Source organism: Crocuta crocuta, unplaced genomic scaffold (assembly GCF_008692635.1).
Source record: "Crocuta crocuta isolate KB4526 unplaced genomic scaffold, BGI_CrCroc_1.0 scaffold517, whole genome shotgun sequence".
NCBI classification, from domain to species: Eukaryota; Metazoa; Chordata; class Mammalia; order Carnivora; family Hyaenidae; genus Crocuta; species Crocuta crocuta.
Window position 1 is genome coordinate 1,362,896 of NW_027529607.1, and position 17,763 is coordinate 1,380,658.

Sequence of the window (17,763 nt, forward strand, 5' to 3'; positions counted from 1 at the left end):
ATGTACCTGGCTCAATTACATCCAGATTCCTTGTCCACACACAGTACAGACAATGAGTACTTGTTTTAAGCTGTAATAATTTGCTGCTCAGAAATAGATGACTAATACAGGGCCCATAAGGGACTCATAACTGTGATTGATTTTGATGAAAATATTTGGTAGTAAGCATTAAAATCAGTTAAATAACACTAAGTCTGATTTGTAGTTACAACTATAATTAAAGAATTAAATTTAAATATTTCTTGGTGTGCCTGGGTGGCTCCGTTGGTTAAGCGTCCAACTTAGCTCAGGTCATGATCTCATGGTTCATGTGTTCAAGCTCTACATGAGGCTCTGTGCTCACAGCTCAGAGCCTGGAGCCTGCATCTCTCTGTGTCCCCGTCTCTCTCTGCTCCTTCCCACTCACCCTCCGTCTCTNTAAATATTAAACATTCCATCTGTGGGAACTAACCCAGTCGTGGGACAGATGCAACCTCTTTTCTTACTCCCAGGATGAGCAGGGCAGAACAGTATCAGGATCCGGGCGCCCGGGCGGCTCAGTCGGTTAAGTGTCCAACTTCAACTCAGGTCATGATCTGGCGGTTTGTGAGTTCGAGCCCCGCATCGGGCTTGCTGCTGTCAGCACAGAGCCCACTTCAGATCCTCTGTCCCCCCCTCTCTCTGCACCTCCCCTACTCGGGCAATGCTCTCGATCTCAAAAATAAATAAACATTTAAATAAATAAATAAATAAATAAATAAATAGATTTTTTTCCTTAATGTACATGCTATAATTTTGCCCTTTACCCTATGCTTACAGATTATATGTGTAGATACAAGCTTTAATTACTTAAAAGGTTCTCTCTAGCTTATGACTATATAAAAATTGAATTCTTTCTACTTTAATGAGCAGTTTCATCTTTACACATGTGCTTTGTTCTTGAGAGATTTTCTACTTTACGACTTGTTTTTGAACACTCCACAAGCACGTGGGCATATTTATATAACAAACAGGCACATAAATGTTCATAATGGGACAATACTTCTTGAATTTGGTTACATAATCTGAACTTCAAATTTGAGGTTAGCAATAATAACCATTTGGAAAAGTACAGTCTCCCTATCTTTTTAAATTAAGGTATGTTAATGTCACCTAGTATTTTACATGGAAAAGTATTAAGCATATCGAATTGCTGCTGTTCTGTTAGTATATATAAATAACTCAGTATAAAAACACATTTATTCGAGATTCTAAAATATACAATACAAAAACCCAATAGATTTAAGAATTTGTGTGCCAGTCTTCTCCCATAAAATAATAAATCCAAGAAATATAGGCCTACCACAAAACATATATGACAATAATTTGTAATTATATGGAGTTTCATGTAATAGCTTTATTTTAGCTTTTTAGGGTGAATTGAGGACTATCATGCAGCATGTAGTTTTAAGCCTGCACTAAATCAAATTATTTGCTATTTTATAGCAGATAATCACTTGCATAATATGCATTTTTACTAATGCCTTTTGTGTTTGCTATTCTGTTTAGCATTAAAGGAATTAGAAAAATATTTACTCTTACATGCTTTCTTTCCTATTAAAGAATCACACACTATTTAAATATTCATCAGAATTTAATTCCCTTTAATTGTCAAAATGTATTACATTAAATAAATATACACCTATTTATATAGCCATTTTATCATTGATAGGCATTTCAGCTTTTCCTATTTTCCAGATATTATGAATAACGCTGCTTTGAAAATCCTTGTACATGAATTTTGGTACCCACTTATAAGCATTCTGCTGTGTGTAAGCCTAGGACTAAAACTACTAAATTAAAAGATCAGCTTAAGAAGATACTGCCAAAAAGATTTCCGAAGTCATTGTATTAATTTACACTCCCACCAACATTTATGACACCATTTGATTCTAACCCTTGTCAACATTTGGTGTTGTCAGTTTTATTAATTGTAGTCATTCTTTTGAGTATAAGTTGGTATTTCATTTTGGTTTTAATTTACACTTACTTCATTATTAATGAGGTTGACACACTTTTATATAATTTGTAATTTACTGGGCTTTAGGCTTTGTGTGTATGTATATATCTATGGGGGTTAGAGAGGAAGTGTGTTACCTTCTTTTCCCAATTGATTTACAGAAATTCTTTATGTAAACTTGTTATGTGTTCTTTCTTTTATATGTATTGATAATACTTTCTTAGATTTTGTAACTAGTTTAGTCACTCACTTGATGTTTTTTTTTTGATGAACAGATTCTTTTAATTCAATGTACTATAGTTTAACATTCTTCCCATTATCATTTTTTTCCTATATAAGAAAATTTTGCCTAAAATAAGGTCATGAGTAATTTCCCATTTTATCTTTTAGAATAGTGGTTCTCAAAGAGGCATGATTTGACACATATACAAACACACACACCCCTCTGGGGACATTTGGCAGCATCTGGAGACAGTTTTTACTATCACAACCAGGGATTTGTGCTATTGACAGATATCTAATGGATAAAGCTCAGGGATGATATTAAACTGCTTAAAATGCACACAGCAGTCCCACAACAAATAATTATGAAGTCCAAAATATAAATAATGCCACTATTGAGAAATCCTATTCTAAAGTTCTATATTTCACCTTTCACACTATATATTTTAAAAAATGTATATATATGCCAACAAATTGGACAACTTAGAAGAAATGGACAAATTCTTAAACACACACTCACTACCAAAATTCACACGGGAAGAAATAGAGAACCTGAACAGACCCATAATGAGTGAAGAAATCGAATCAGTAATCAAAAATCTCCCAACAAATAAGAGCCCTGGACCTGATGGTTTCCCTGGNATATATATATATATATATTATATGGATATTATACTATCCTTGGATATTTTCGTTTCCCCTGATGAATTTGTTGTCATTTACTAAGAAGATCGTCCTTTCTCCACTTTTCTGAAGTTTCAATTTTGCCTTAAATCAAATGTCTGTATCTTAGAAGGGTGCTGTCTCTGAACTCCCCAATTTTTTCTATTTTTTTATTTTTCCAAGTCTATATCATTGATTGTCTTAATTTCAATAACTTTATAAAAATATTTTATATGTGATTATGTNCCCCTCCTTCTTTCTTTTCTCCTTCACCCTTTGTTTCCTCTTCTCCTGTCTCTCCCTTCCTTCTTGAATGTTTTCATTTCTTTCAATTACTTGAATATGAATTGTAACATCAGTCTGTCTCTTTGCTCCAAGAAAGTTGGGATTGCAATTGGCCTTGCACTGATTCCATAGATCAAATAGGAGAAGTTGATCTATTTCACTAAGAATCTTTCCATTTATATGATATTTACCTTCATTTAAGTCTTCTTCAGTTTCTCCTGGAAATGCTTTAGAGTATTCTTTGTCATGGGCTTGCACGTCTTTTGTTATGCCTACTTTCAGATCTTTGAAATTTACAACATTATATTGTAAACATCATCATTTGCCTTTGCAGCCGTTATTTGTGTTATGTTAGGATATAAAAGTATAGGGGCGTCTGGGTGGCTTAGTCGGTTAAGCGTCCGACTTTCGCTTAGGTCATGATCTCGCGGTTCGTGGGTTCGAGCCCCGCGTCGGGCTCTGTGCAGACTGCCAGCTCAGAGCCTGGAGCCTATTTCAGAGTGTGTGTCTCCCTCTCTCTCTGACCCTCCCCTGCTCACGCTGTCTCTCTCTCTCTCTCTCCTAGAAATAAATAAAAATATTAAAAAAAAATAAAAGTATAGTTCACTTTTATACTGACTTTATATCTAGTTATCTTACAAAAAATCCTTATCAATTCTGATGCTTCAGCTGTAGATTCTTTCTGGTTTTCACGGCTTTCAACCATCAAGACAAGATAGTCATGCCAAAAGTGCTATTCATTCCATTTTGAACATCGTCTCTTTTTCTCTTTACTGTCTTGCTTTAGATTAAAGGTTGTGATCATTTTCAGTTTATGTAGAGGGAGTGGTTTCTCCACACCACCAAGCAATTTAATTTGGGGAAAAGTATAAAGCTTCCCTGCCCTCTCCCAGCATACATTCTCCCAAAATCTCCACGTACTCACCAACTCAAATCTCTCTGAACTCCATCCTATTTGATTTTTATGGAGACTTTATTACATAGGCATGATTGATTAGATCATTGGTCATCTCTAGCCACAGAAATGCCTACATTTTAGGAGCTCTAGGCTAGAAATGGGAAGACCAAATATATATTTCTCTATAAATCACAACAGATATGGCTCTAGTATAATTCTGAATACAAACAAGAATGGTCACCTTTGTATTGTTCTTGATATCAGGTAGAAAGATTTAAGTATTTTTACCATCAAATTAGTTGCTAGACTTTCACAATATTTGTTACATTTTAATATTTTCCCTCTACTTATGATTTGCTCTTTATTTTAAATTACTAGAAGAGTTAGATTTTATCAAATCCTTTAAAAATATCCACTGAAAAGAACATAAAGACATATTTTTCTTTTTAGTCTATTAAATGTAATGAATTACATTGTTCTTGTATAAGATTAAATGATATTTCTGGACAAAATTGAACTGTTTTATATTAAGCTTTTTATATACGATGGATTTCTTTGATACTTTAAAAGTATTTGTGAGCCTATGTATATAAATATTTCTTCTGATGTCACATTTGCCATACAAATTTTGTTAATATGACAGAATGAGTTGAAAATGTTTCCCTTTTTTGCTCTCCTATGGTAGTGTTTATGTTTGACTAATCTTATTATTACTTCTTAATGTTTGTTTGAAATCATAAGTGAAATTATTTATTAATTCTTTATGAGATTTTTTTAAGCTTTACTTTTTAAATAGGTATTGGATTAACCATACTTTTTTTTGTTACTCCTGTTTTCTAGGAATGAACAGTTTTATCTAATTTTCAAATTATAAGTGGAAAGTTGTTCAAAATACCCACTCATAATTTTAATGACTATAGTGTCTGTAGTAACGCTCCTTTTTCCCTTAATATTAATCACTCTTGTCAGCAGTTTATCAATTTTTTCAGTCTTTTTAAAAAATTTACTCTCTCTGTTATATATTTATCATCTATTTTATACATTTCTGGGTTTATCTTTATTATGCTCTCTTTTTTCTTTTTTCTTTTTTTTTGCTTCATATACCTTTTGTGTTTTAACTTATTCAGAGAGATGGCTAAATAGTGGGGTTTTATACTTTCTTACATGCATTTAAGGATATAAATTTTTTCTTAAGTACAGTTTATACACTTTTACTAATTGGTATTGTTATATCTTCTTTGATCCAACAGTTATTAAGTAATGTGTAGCTTAACTTACAAACTTTGAAAAAATTTTCGTCTTGCACTTTTATTCTAGTTCAATTCCATTATGAACAGTGAGCATATTCTCGAAGATTTCAACATAAAAGTTGTTGAAATTTTCTCTATAGATTTGGGGGAAACAATATGCATTTGAGTTTAGTATTCTATATATGTCAATTAGGTTTTGAAAGCCAGGAGGAAAAATCTAATTATAGCTCTTTCAGTAATGTCAATAATGCTCTACACCAATATTTGAAGTGATGAATATCATTCATACTTTTTGTCATAACTATTCAATTCTGTCATTGTAATGTGAAAGCAGGAATAGATGATATATAAATAAATGAGCATAACTATGTTCCACAAAACTTTACAAGAACGTGTTACTTGATTTTCATATACTTTTCATTTTCATAAGTTATTATTATTTTGATTTTTTTCAACATTTAAAACTATTAATACCATTCTTGGAGCACCTGGTGGCTCAGTTGGTTAAGCATCCAACTTTGACTCAGGTCATAATCTCATGGTTCATGAGTTCAAGCCATGCATCAAGTTCTGTGCTGACAACTCAGAGCTTGGAGCCTGCTTCAGATTCTGTGTCTCCCTCTCCCTCTGCCCCTCTCCCATTCTCTCTCTCTCAAAAATGAATACACATTTAAAACATTTAAAAATGTAGATACCATTCCTAACTTGTGGGCCATACAAAAATAGATGCTGGCTAGAAATGACCTGTTGTTTGTAGCTTGTCAATTCCTGATCTATATTCTTACCTACTTTTGTCTGATATGTAAAGTACTAGAAAGTTATTTTAAAACTTTTATTATGATTTTTAATTTATCTATTTTCCTTTAATTTTGTTAGATTTAGCTTCATAAATATTAAGACTATATTATAGATACTTAAAAATTTAGACTTATATCTTGCTTGGTTGATCTTTTACCACTAGGAAATGTTTCTGTTTACCTTTATTAATGCTTTTTGCCATATGTTGTGCTGCTCTGATATTATTATATCTAAACCACCTTTGTTTTGGTTTGTATTTGCATGGATTTTTTTTCTATCCTTTTTAGTCTTTCTGTATTCATATTTTTATAGTACTTTGTAAGCATGATATAGTTGAACTTTGTTTTGCGAAATATACTTTGACAGTGCTTAGAGTGTTAGTCCTACTATATTGCAACTGAGTATTTGCTTGTTTTACATTTAATGTAAATACTGATGCATTTAAGTCTGAATTTGAATTTACTATTTTACTATTGTTTTGCACCATTCAATTATGTCCCTTTTTTCTCCTTGATTACTATCTTTTGTGTTACTAAATTACTTTATCAGTCTATAGTCTCCTCTTTTACTTTAGATCATTTTATTCTTCTTTTAGTGGTCATCCTAGAAATCATTACAAAAATCTTTGAATTAGAGCAGTCTAAAGTAAATTAGTATAGCTTTTTAACTTCCCAGAAAATGCAAATTCATGAGAAGTTTTAATTCTTATTTCTTTAAAGATATTTCTTTCTTTCTTTCGGCATTGTTTCTGCTAAAGAGATACTTCTCAATCTTATTGTTGGTCTGTTAAATATGTCTTTTTTAAAAAATCTGTCTGCTAAGTTTCCCGGTCTTTGGTTTCTTGTACTTTTATTGTAATGTGTTTAGATATGTTTTCTTTGTATTTATCCTACTTGGGGTTTTTGAGCTTTTTTGAATTTGTGGTTTAATGTCTTTCATCACCTTCAAAAAATTTGGGCTAATTTTTTTTCTTATATTGCCACTGCCCATATACTTGCTTCTATCCTTCTGGGATTCCAACTAAATGTTAATACTATGTTTCTTATATTCAACTTCTTCTTTTTTCTGTATTTTGCATCCTTGTCTCTATCAAAAAATTGTCCATCATCATATATTCTGATACTATAATCTTTTCCACTGTTTCTAATCTGTTGCTAAGCCTCTTCTTCAGCTTTATTTACAGTTANTTCATCTCAGGTCATGATCTCATCATTTGTGAGTTTGAGATCCATATTGGGCTCCGCACTGACAACGTGGGGACTGCTTGGAATTCTCTCTTCCTCTCTCTCTGCCCCTACCCCACTCATGTTCTCTCTCTCTCTCTCTCTCTCTGTCTCAAAATAAATAAATAAACTAAAAAAAAAAAAGAATTCAGTCATGAACATTACATTTTGACTGCATTTTCTGTTTGTTTGTTTTTTAAATTTTCTTTTTCGTTTTTTAAATGTTTATTTTGAGAAAGAGTTTGCACATGAGCTGGGAAGGGGCAGAGAAACAGGGAGTGAGAGAGAATCCAAAGCAGGTTCCATGCTGTGTCAGCACAGAGCCCGACACAGTGCTGAATTCCACAAACCACTAGATCATGATCTGAGCCAAAATCAAGAGGCAAACACTTACAGACTGAGTCATCCAGGGACTCCAACTCTGTTTTCTTTATATATTACCTACATTTTAAAATAAATGTTTGATAATTTCAATATTGAGATTACCTGCAAATCTATTTTTTCTTCTATATTTTATAAATTTGGTCCCATCTCCTACCATTCCTGAAAATTGTTTTATTGTATGCTAAGCACATTGCATGAAAATGTATAGTTAAATTGAAGCATAGCTGAATTGTCATCTTCCAAAGAGTATTTACTTTTGCTTATGGTAAGCAATTAGAGTAAGGATATTTCTATCCTATTTCAATCTAAAGTAAATTTGTTTTGAAAGTTGGTCTATTTCTTATCTGTGACTTCTCCTACTGTGTTTTTATAGAAAATGGTGTTTACTTGGGATTTTGAGTAAGATTTTTCTACCTTGGCTTAATCTCTCATTTTTACATAGCCAGGCNTATTAACTTTTATTTATTTTTGAGAGACAGATAGACAGAGTGAAGGCAGAGGAGAGGCAGAGAGAGGGAGACACAATCTGAAGCAGGCTCCAGATTCTGAGCTATCAGCACAGAGCCTGAAACAGAGCTCGAAACCACAAACCATGAGATCATGACCTAAGCCAAAGTTGGACGCTTAACCAACTGAGCCACCCAAGTACCCCTCATGTGCCAGTATAGCTGTTGTTTCCTGAATGCTTCTTACTTTCTTGGATGCTTATGAATTGGATAATGTCTTGATGAAAAAGGTAGTGTAGAAATTTGGAACCACTTCAATGTACTTCCTTTCTCTCAAATATCAAGTGCAAAATAAGTCAATTAATCAATAAATCAAGTGCAGCCAGCACTTGAAAGTAGTCATAAACACTCAGTTTGTCTCTTTCCTAAGAGGCAGTTGAGAGCTCAACTAAGTTTCTGAGTCTCTGTGACTACTTACTTTATTTTAAACTTTTTATCCTTTTAAAGTATGCCACATTTAATCGGACTTAATGTTCAACATTTAACGTCTAAATGCTATGCCATATTTGACTGACAAGTATCTAGAGGGAAATTGACACAGGATGCTGGGCTCACTGCAGTCTGTTTTCTTACTCTTTGGGACCCTAGTTTCTCAAGTCCTGACTTGCCTGCTTTCTTCATGCCTAAGACATATGTACTTTGGTAAATTTTCCATGTTTTTATGTTTGTACAAGGGGAGAAAGAATCATATTATCTGTTCTTAGGTGGAAACCCAGTGATTTTGCCATATAAGTCTACTATATATAAGTGGACTACACTATTCAACCAACAGATTGAATAGATTTTACAATCTCCAATTTCTTTCCATGGTATAAAAGGAAAACTCCATTAAGAGAAATAAAGATAATTTATGGGCACGTTGTTTATTTTTTATTTATTTTATTTTTATTTATTTGAGAGAGAGAAAACATGCAAGTGAGGAAGGGGGATAGAGAGAAAGATAGAGAGAATCCCAAGCAGGCTCCACACAACCAGTTCAGAGCCTGATGCGGGGCTCAGACTCACAGCCATGAGATCATGACCTGAGATGAAGTTTGATGCTTAATGCACTGGGTCAACCAGGTGCCCGTATGAGCAAGTTTTTTAATCCCATTTTCTAAACTTACCTTTGTACTTTTCAAAAAATAAATAAGGAAAGTAAATTTCTATCAATCCTGAGACCAAAGAAATAAAAACTGACCTTAAAGAGAATCTGGGTGAATTTAAAAATAAGCTAATGCTGGGAGCACTAAGTAATGAAGCTGTTAATGGCCGAAATCTCCTCTATTGATTCTGTAGGCAGGCCTTCTAGAAGGTAAGCTACTGATTTATGAATACCTACTAGAACTCTTCTGTACCAGTATTGATTGTAATTGGGCTGGGACAATCTAAAGACCATGATTGTTCTCTATCACCAGATAAATATATTTTTATTCAAGTATGAATGAACATAGCTGTGTCTTGAAGATCATGTGTTAAAGTTTGATATTATTATTATTATTATTGTTGTTTCTTCACAAACGCAGGCACTATAAGATGTAAAAATAACCTAACATTTAGTCTTTATTTCACTATCACAGAATATAGTTGTGATGAGAAATATCAGCCAATAATTGAATCAATGTGGTCAGAGGCAGTAAAGATGAGATGTGATCCTTTGTAGTATTGCTTCAGTATGTAAAAATATGAAATGAGAAATATCAACACTATAAAAGAAAATTTAAGGTGTCAGGAACATGGAGCATGCCTTAGGTCTTTGCATAAGCTATCTCCTCTGTGCCAACTTTCCTATGCACAGTTATCCAAGTGGCTATTCCTGTACTTCCTATAGATAGATTTGTGCTCAAATATCAAAAAAATCCAATTTGAGTATCATAATAGTCATTGTCACAACATTTTTAGACTCTAATATTTCATAATTAAAAGTATACCAAATGTATACAAATCCAGGAGGCTTTGAAAAATACAAATAAATAATGAGATGAGCATTAGAAAAAAAATACCTTAAGAAAACATGCATGTAACAACTTCCTTTAGTCTTTTTTTTTTTTTTTTAAATTTTTATTTATTTCTAGAAGACAGAGAGAGAGACAGCGTGAGCAGGGGAGGGTCAGAGAGAGAGGGAGACATAGACTCCGAAACAGGCTCCAGGCTCCGAGCTGGCAGTCAGCACAGAGCCCGACGCGGGGCTCGAACCCACGAACCGCGAGATCATGACCTAAGCGAAAGTCGGATGCTTAACCGACTAAGCCACCCAGGCGCCCCCCTTTAGTCTTTCTTATCCCTTTCTCCAAAAAACTGGGACTCTATATCTCATGTACTTACCAAAGGAAAGCATTAAAATCAATTGTAGCTAAGCTTCAGGCTAATATTCATTCCAGGAAACAGGAATTTCAATGAAGTTCACTGTACCCTCTTCACATCACAGGGTACTGTGAAGAGTAAATTGATAATTTAAATTCTAACAAAATTTGCTTCACATTAATTGCAGTGAGTTTCTGAATCCAATGAGATATTTTTATCGATTCCTCAGCATAAAAGTAGAGTGGGATATTTGGTGCATAATAGCACTCCCATACTGGCTACCTAACTTTCAGAGTCTAGCCAATTTGTGATAGGGAGGATACACTTGTGCTCATAATAATAAAAACAATAAAATGTTGTCATTTGCCATACCTAAGGAAGTTAAAGATGTTTGCAACCTTCAAAACCTTGAAAGGAGAGCATGAGTGGTTCAGTTGGTTAGGTGTCTGACTGTTGATTTCAGCTCAAGTCATGTGGGACTGAACCCCACATTGGACTCTGGGTTGACAGTACACAGCCTGCTTGGGATTTTCTCTCACCCTCTCTCTCTCTGCCCTTCCCTGACTGGCAAACGTGTGCATCCTCTCTCCATCTCTCTCAAAATAAACAAATAAACATTAAAAAAAAACTTGAAAGATACCAGCCTTGTAATTCATAGCATATCCTTATTCTCTTAACTACTTCTATTACTGTAAATTACTAATACATCTTTAATAATAAATTACTGTAGACTTATTTAATAAGTCCAACTGTGCCTGCTATCCAGATGTATTCCGCTTATTAGAGCATGCAAATATATGACTTGGCAACTGGTATGCTTTCATTGATCTAGCAATTACATTTTCAGTGGAACACAAATTAAAACAGAGTAGGTTACTTCCACCTGGCAGAAATGGCCTTTGAGATATTCTGCTTGTGAGATATTTCAGCTCTCTGGTTCTGTGCCATAATATAGTTTTCAGGAACATTATTTGATTCACCATCCTGTAGGATGGCATGCTATTCCACTATATTGTTGACCTCATGTGGATATCAACGTGAATCTGAATCTATAATAACCACAAGAACAGCACCAACAAATATTTATTGTTTACATATTTAATATACTCAGTTAATTCTTAGTATGAGCCCGATGAAAGAGTCAACATTATCTTCTGAATTTTTTAATTGAGGAGAAAGTGTCACAGGGCTATTAACTAACTTGCCCCCAGTCCCATCTAAGAAGTAGCTGAGTGGGATTCAGCGCCCCAGGCAGTCCTATGTCAAGCAGGACATTTATTCACTATGAATAACTAATAGTGAGGGCAGGATTAGCAAATTCCCATTGTGCCCCAATGAAAACACACAGAGAAAAAGGAAAGTATATTTCTTGACAGTGTCAGTACTCTCAGTGGTCCTGAGCAAGTGAACTACTAGTTTTCTGTCACTGTGTGATAAATTAACACAAACCTATAAGCTTAAAACAGCACAAACTTATTATCTGACAATTTCCACAGGTGAGGAGTCTAAGGATGGCTTTTCTCTGTCTTCTGCTTGGGATCTCACCAGGCTCAAATGACATAGTCCAAAGGGTTCTGTGATTCGCATCTAAGGCCTCAGGGTCTTCTTCTTTTAGAGCAAAAGTCATCTCTTGCAGTTATGTGTTTGATGCCCATTTCCTTGCTAGGTGCCAGTAGGTTACCATTATTAGAGCCTAGAGGCCACCTACAATTCTTTGCCACATGGCCCCCCAACCTGTTTTCCTTCAGGCCAGCACATGAGCAACCTTCTCTGTATTCAGCTGGAGAAAACACTCTATTTTTATTTTATAATTTTATTTTATTTTTAATGTTTACCTTTTGACCCTTTTCTACTTTTAAATGGCTCTCTGATTAGGGTAGGCCCATCCTTTTGCCATAGAATAGTGAGATCTTCACAACTTCCACACTAGGGGGGATCGATCATACAGGGAATGTACATAACTTGTGGGAATTCTACACATCAGCACATCTGCAGTTTTTCTCTAAAGTGAAGGTTGTGTTGTTCCTTAAACTTGCATTCAAAAAAAAAAGTCTTACCATGTACTCTGTTATTTAAAAATCATTCACTATGTACTAAAGTTCAGAGAACAAGAAAGCAATTGAACTGGTCAAAATGAGATTCAGCAGCTCTACCATTCTTTCTTCATGATCTAAAGAGTCCAGTGCTGATGAAGTGTTGATAGCAGACCAGTATCATATAAAACATTTGGATATTAGTACAACAGCCTGTAATTGAATTCAAAAAACTCTCTTTATCAATAAATATTCTAATTTTGAAAAATAAAACAAACAATAAGGTAAAAATAATAATTGCCTTTCAGGGAAAACTGAACATGCTGACTTGGGATACTCAATCCATCATGATCTGCTTAACTATACATTTGGGCATGACCAGAAGTTCTCTACCATTATGTACCGATGTATATATGAGAGTCTCTACCAGGTCCTGAAGATACAAGTGAGTTATACGAATAGGTTTATCACACTCTCAGGATACCATCTCCTCTTAAGGACCTCTCCTCCTCTCAACCTCAAATTGTAAGAGTTAACTACTAATTGTATGCACAAAAATTAAAAATGTAAAACATAATATATACATGTTTTTTGCCTAAGTTGACATTACTCAGAAATACCTTACATTCATTAGGTTTAATTTTTTAATGTGTTATTAATTTTTGAGAGAGAGAGAGAGAAACAGGAGAGGGGCAGAGAGAGACATAGGGAGGGAGGGAGACAGAATCCAAAATAGGCTCCAGGCTCTGAGATGTCTGCATAAAGCCTGATGTTGGGCTCTCATGAACTGTGAGGTCATAACCTGAGCCGAAGTCTGACGTTTAACCAACTGAGCCATCCAGGCATCCCTACATTCACTAGGTTTAAAGGGAGTGATGCCTGGCATAGGAATCTATGTTGATTCTCAGGCAATGAGTACTGGTTTGGTTGGATAACTTGAAGATAAAAGATTACATCATTTGTCATTAAACACAATATGGATTAATCTCACAAATACAATGTTGAATTAAAGAAGCCAAGCACAAGAAAGAAAGTAAGAAAGAAGAAAGAAAGAAAGAAAGAAAGCAAGAAAGAAAGTAAGCAAGCAAGAAAGCAAGAAAGAAAGAAAGAAAAGAAGAAAGAAAGAAGGAAGGAAGGAAAGGAAAGGAAAAGAATGGAAAGGAAAGGAAAAGAAAGAAAAGAAAAGAATAGAGAAGAAAAGAAAAGAGAAAGAGAAAAAGAAAAGCCAAATTATGGAAACAGCCCAGCCCAAGTGTACATTGATTGATATATATATATATAAAACTTCTTGTTTATCATTTATTTATCACTTATTGTTTATATATAATATACTATAATGTTGTTTATATATAATGTGATATGTTATGTGTGTGTATATATATGTGTATATATATATATATGTAATGGGATATTGTATATATATGTATGTATACGTATATATATATATATATGTAATGGGATATTGCTTAACCATAAAAAGTAATAAAATCTTCCATTTGCAACAACATGGATAGAGGTAGACAGCAGTATACTAAGCAAATAAGTCACTAAGAGAAATACCATAAGATTTCACTCATATGTGGAATTTAAAAAACAAACAAAGCAAGGAAAAAAAAAGGAAAGAAAGGCAAACCAAGAAACATACTCAACTATAGAGAACAAACTGATGGTTACCAGGGGAGGTGGGTGGGTGAGTGGGTAAAACAGTTGATGGAAGTTAAGGAGTGCACTTGCTGTGACGAGCACTGGGTGATATATGGAAGTGTTGAATCACTATATTATTCATCTAAAACTAATATAACACTGTGTATTAACTAACTAATTAAAATAAAAACTTACAAATATATAAAATCTAAAAGAGCTACTTGATTATATTCATACAAAGTTCAAAACCATACAAAAATAATCTGTTACAAGAAATCAAGAAAGTTGCTACTCTTAATGGATATAGAAACTAGAAAAAAGCATACTGGGGGCCTTCTGAAGTATGTGCAATGTTTTATTTTATGTTCTCAGTGCCGCTTCTACAGATGTGTCTAGTTCGTGAAAATTCATTGAGCTGTGCCCAGATGGTTTGTGTAGTTTTATGATTGTATGATATTATCAAATAAAAAGCCAAATAATTTCAGTAAATAAATAATTAATCTCAAGAAATTTTTTGGAAGAAGCCTGTAGTTGGACCTCTAGGAGTGCGCCCAGAACATGAAAACATATCTGTTCTTATTGTAAATAATATCTTAATAATCAGGCTATGGGATAACAGATTTTTTAGATGTCAGTATCTTCTTTCCCAAGTAGACCAGAACTTGCATAATAAGCTCATGATTAAAATGTGCACGATGACAGGAAGAAACTAAAAAAAATAATTGTCCTCTTCTCAACTGGCTTAGCCATAGACAGTAATGAATGTGCAGTTACCAGCAAAAATAATTAAATCTTATATATCAATGTGTCTCCATACTTCAGGTGAACAGTCAGCTACATGGTGACTTCATGATGCGTATATCAAAACGCTTCCATGGCTGGGGGTTGTGGTGAAGAATCTTTGATCAGACAGAAATTTATTGTAGTGTGGACTTTGTTTTCAGACTATAAACATGCTTGCTCAGGAACCTTCAACTTTGGATTAACTCAATGCTTCAAAAATTATCATGCTATTCCATAAGCATTGTCTCCAATTCAGAAATATACTTGAAATAAAAGAAACAATGCCTTGTAACCATTTATTCTACTACTCTGATGACAGAAGCAACTGTCTTTATTAAAAAATTAATGCAGATTTGACTTCAGTTCCAGGAGAGACAACATCCCACAATGTTAAGTTGGCTTTTCTGCACAACGATGCTTATAATGTAAACCAATGACAAATGCACGCTGTTTTCTTCTCCTTAACCAAAATGCTAAATCTATGAACAGATGAATCTGAAATTAAAAGTAGGAGAAGGTTTTGCTACTTCTCGTTCTTACTCCTAATAATACATCCCAAAATCTTGCTTACTGCACTGTAGGAAGATGGTTTATGGTGTTCCAGATATTTCTTTTTAATTCAGCAAAATAGCATTTCTACAAGCCTATCTTCTGAAGTCCCCTGGCAAAGGAACAAGGTTACATATTTTAGTAAAGTGACTGATCTGATAATCAAGAAGAAGTGGAGATTTTGCTACAGAAATATGGGTAGAATCCAAGTAATACTCTGGGATGTTTCCATGTAATAACAGGCCTGCTAATAAATATTAAATAAGACAATGTAGTTGGATCCACAGAGGCTCCAATAACAAAGGATGGATAACTTGTTCAACTCACAAGTTAAAAAATAAAGAAATATGACCTGAGAGTACTCTGACCAAAGATAAAATTATATGAAACAGAAATTAGAAAAAAAATCAGTGACAAGTTTCCTTCTGATAATCATTTGCAGCATTGTTTACACTTACTATATTTCCTTTCTCTTGCTTTCATCCACTATTAAACACAGAGCGTATTGGCTGATTTTGTCCATGGATCACAGAATATTGAGATGCTATAATGACAGAGCAACCCAAGAAATAGACATAACCCAGAGAACACCCGCATCATCTTTCAAAGTGGTGGCCAAAAATCACTTTTGGTTTTTTCTTATTGTAAATGGAATAAGATTTTTTTTTCAATTGTGAGACACACTGTATAAAACAAGAATATTTAGGTATTATACACATACAGAAAAAAGAGTGGGTTTATATTTGCCTAAGATTTTGGAGTTAGAGTATGTAAGATAATTTCAATTGTTTTTGTCTGCTTATTACCCCTTCTCCTGGGAACACATCCCAATTTCTATCACAACAGGCAAAGGCAGTATGTGATGCAGACTGGCTCAATCAAAATATCTCATGCCCCTGACACTCAGATAATATGCACTTCTGTGAATATTAATCTATCATAAAGAGGCTAAAAATCTATTAAATTACATTATTTTAAGGCTTACCCCTGGTGAGACTGCCTTTAACTCTGCTGTCATTCCCAGTGTTGCCCTAGGCTATCTTTCCTCTGACTTGAAGATTTATATAAATTCTTTCGTTTGTTTAAGTTAGTAGAATCTGAATCTTTTTTTGGTTACTGTTAATCTTGGAAACCAAAGAGCATTAGTGCTACTAAATAGAGGTCACAGCCACAGCAATTTGACTTTAACATTTCTGATCAAGACTTTTACCAGCTATTAATTTGTCAAACATTTAAGAAAGTAAAAGAATTCTTAGACACACATGTCTCACTGAAAGTTATTTTCTGTTTCACTGAGAGATAAATCAAAATTCGGTGTCACTGATAGTGGTAATAATGTTGCAGAAATTCTGGTCACCAACATCAGAAACTACTTACAGTATTGAAATAAGCAGATATGGTTTAAATATGAACTACAGTTTGAGCACAATAACTATAGTTATTGAGTAAAAGCTATTTTACTAGAAGCTTCCATGAGCCTGGATTAGTGGTTAGAAAAATATACAGTGATTAATTAAATGCACTAAATGTATAGATGAAAATATTATTAATATTGCTATTATAGAGGAATGACGGGGTACTTTGTGCATAAATTCTTACGTAGAGGTAAAAAAAAGTCTTTCTGAAGACCTGCACACAGTAGGTGCTTGATATATGTTTTCTAATTGTGTGAATGAATTTATAGAAATTAAACCTTGAAGGATTTTCTTCAGTTAGATATAATAAAAAATCTGAGATAAAAGATTAATTAGATTATCTAAGAACAATTAGATAAAAAAATATAAATTTAGAAGACAAATAATAATATTGGGAAATAGTAATAGGTAATTTAATAAAAATAGATTTTTTTAATGTTTTACTTATTTCTGAGATAGAGAGAGAGAGAGAGAGGAAGCATGAGCAGGGGAGGGCCAGAGAGGGAGACGCAGAATCTGAAGCAGACTCCAGGCTCTGAGCTACCTGTCAGCACAGAGCTTACGCGGGGCTCGAACCCACAAGCCATGAGATCATGACCTGAGCCGAAACCGGACACTTAACCGACTGAGCCACCCAGGCGCCCCAAAATAGATATTTTTAAAAATATAAGATTATGTAATCTTTCCCCCTCTCCAGGCATTCACTGAAAAACAGGCAAAAGATTTCATGCTGAAAAAACAGTAAAAGGAAACGATAGATATTTTGGAAAATGTTCTATCTCTATGTTCTCTGATGTTCTAATAGTGTCAGAACAAAAAAATGCAAATTAAGCCAAAAATGAGATAACC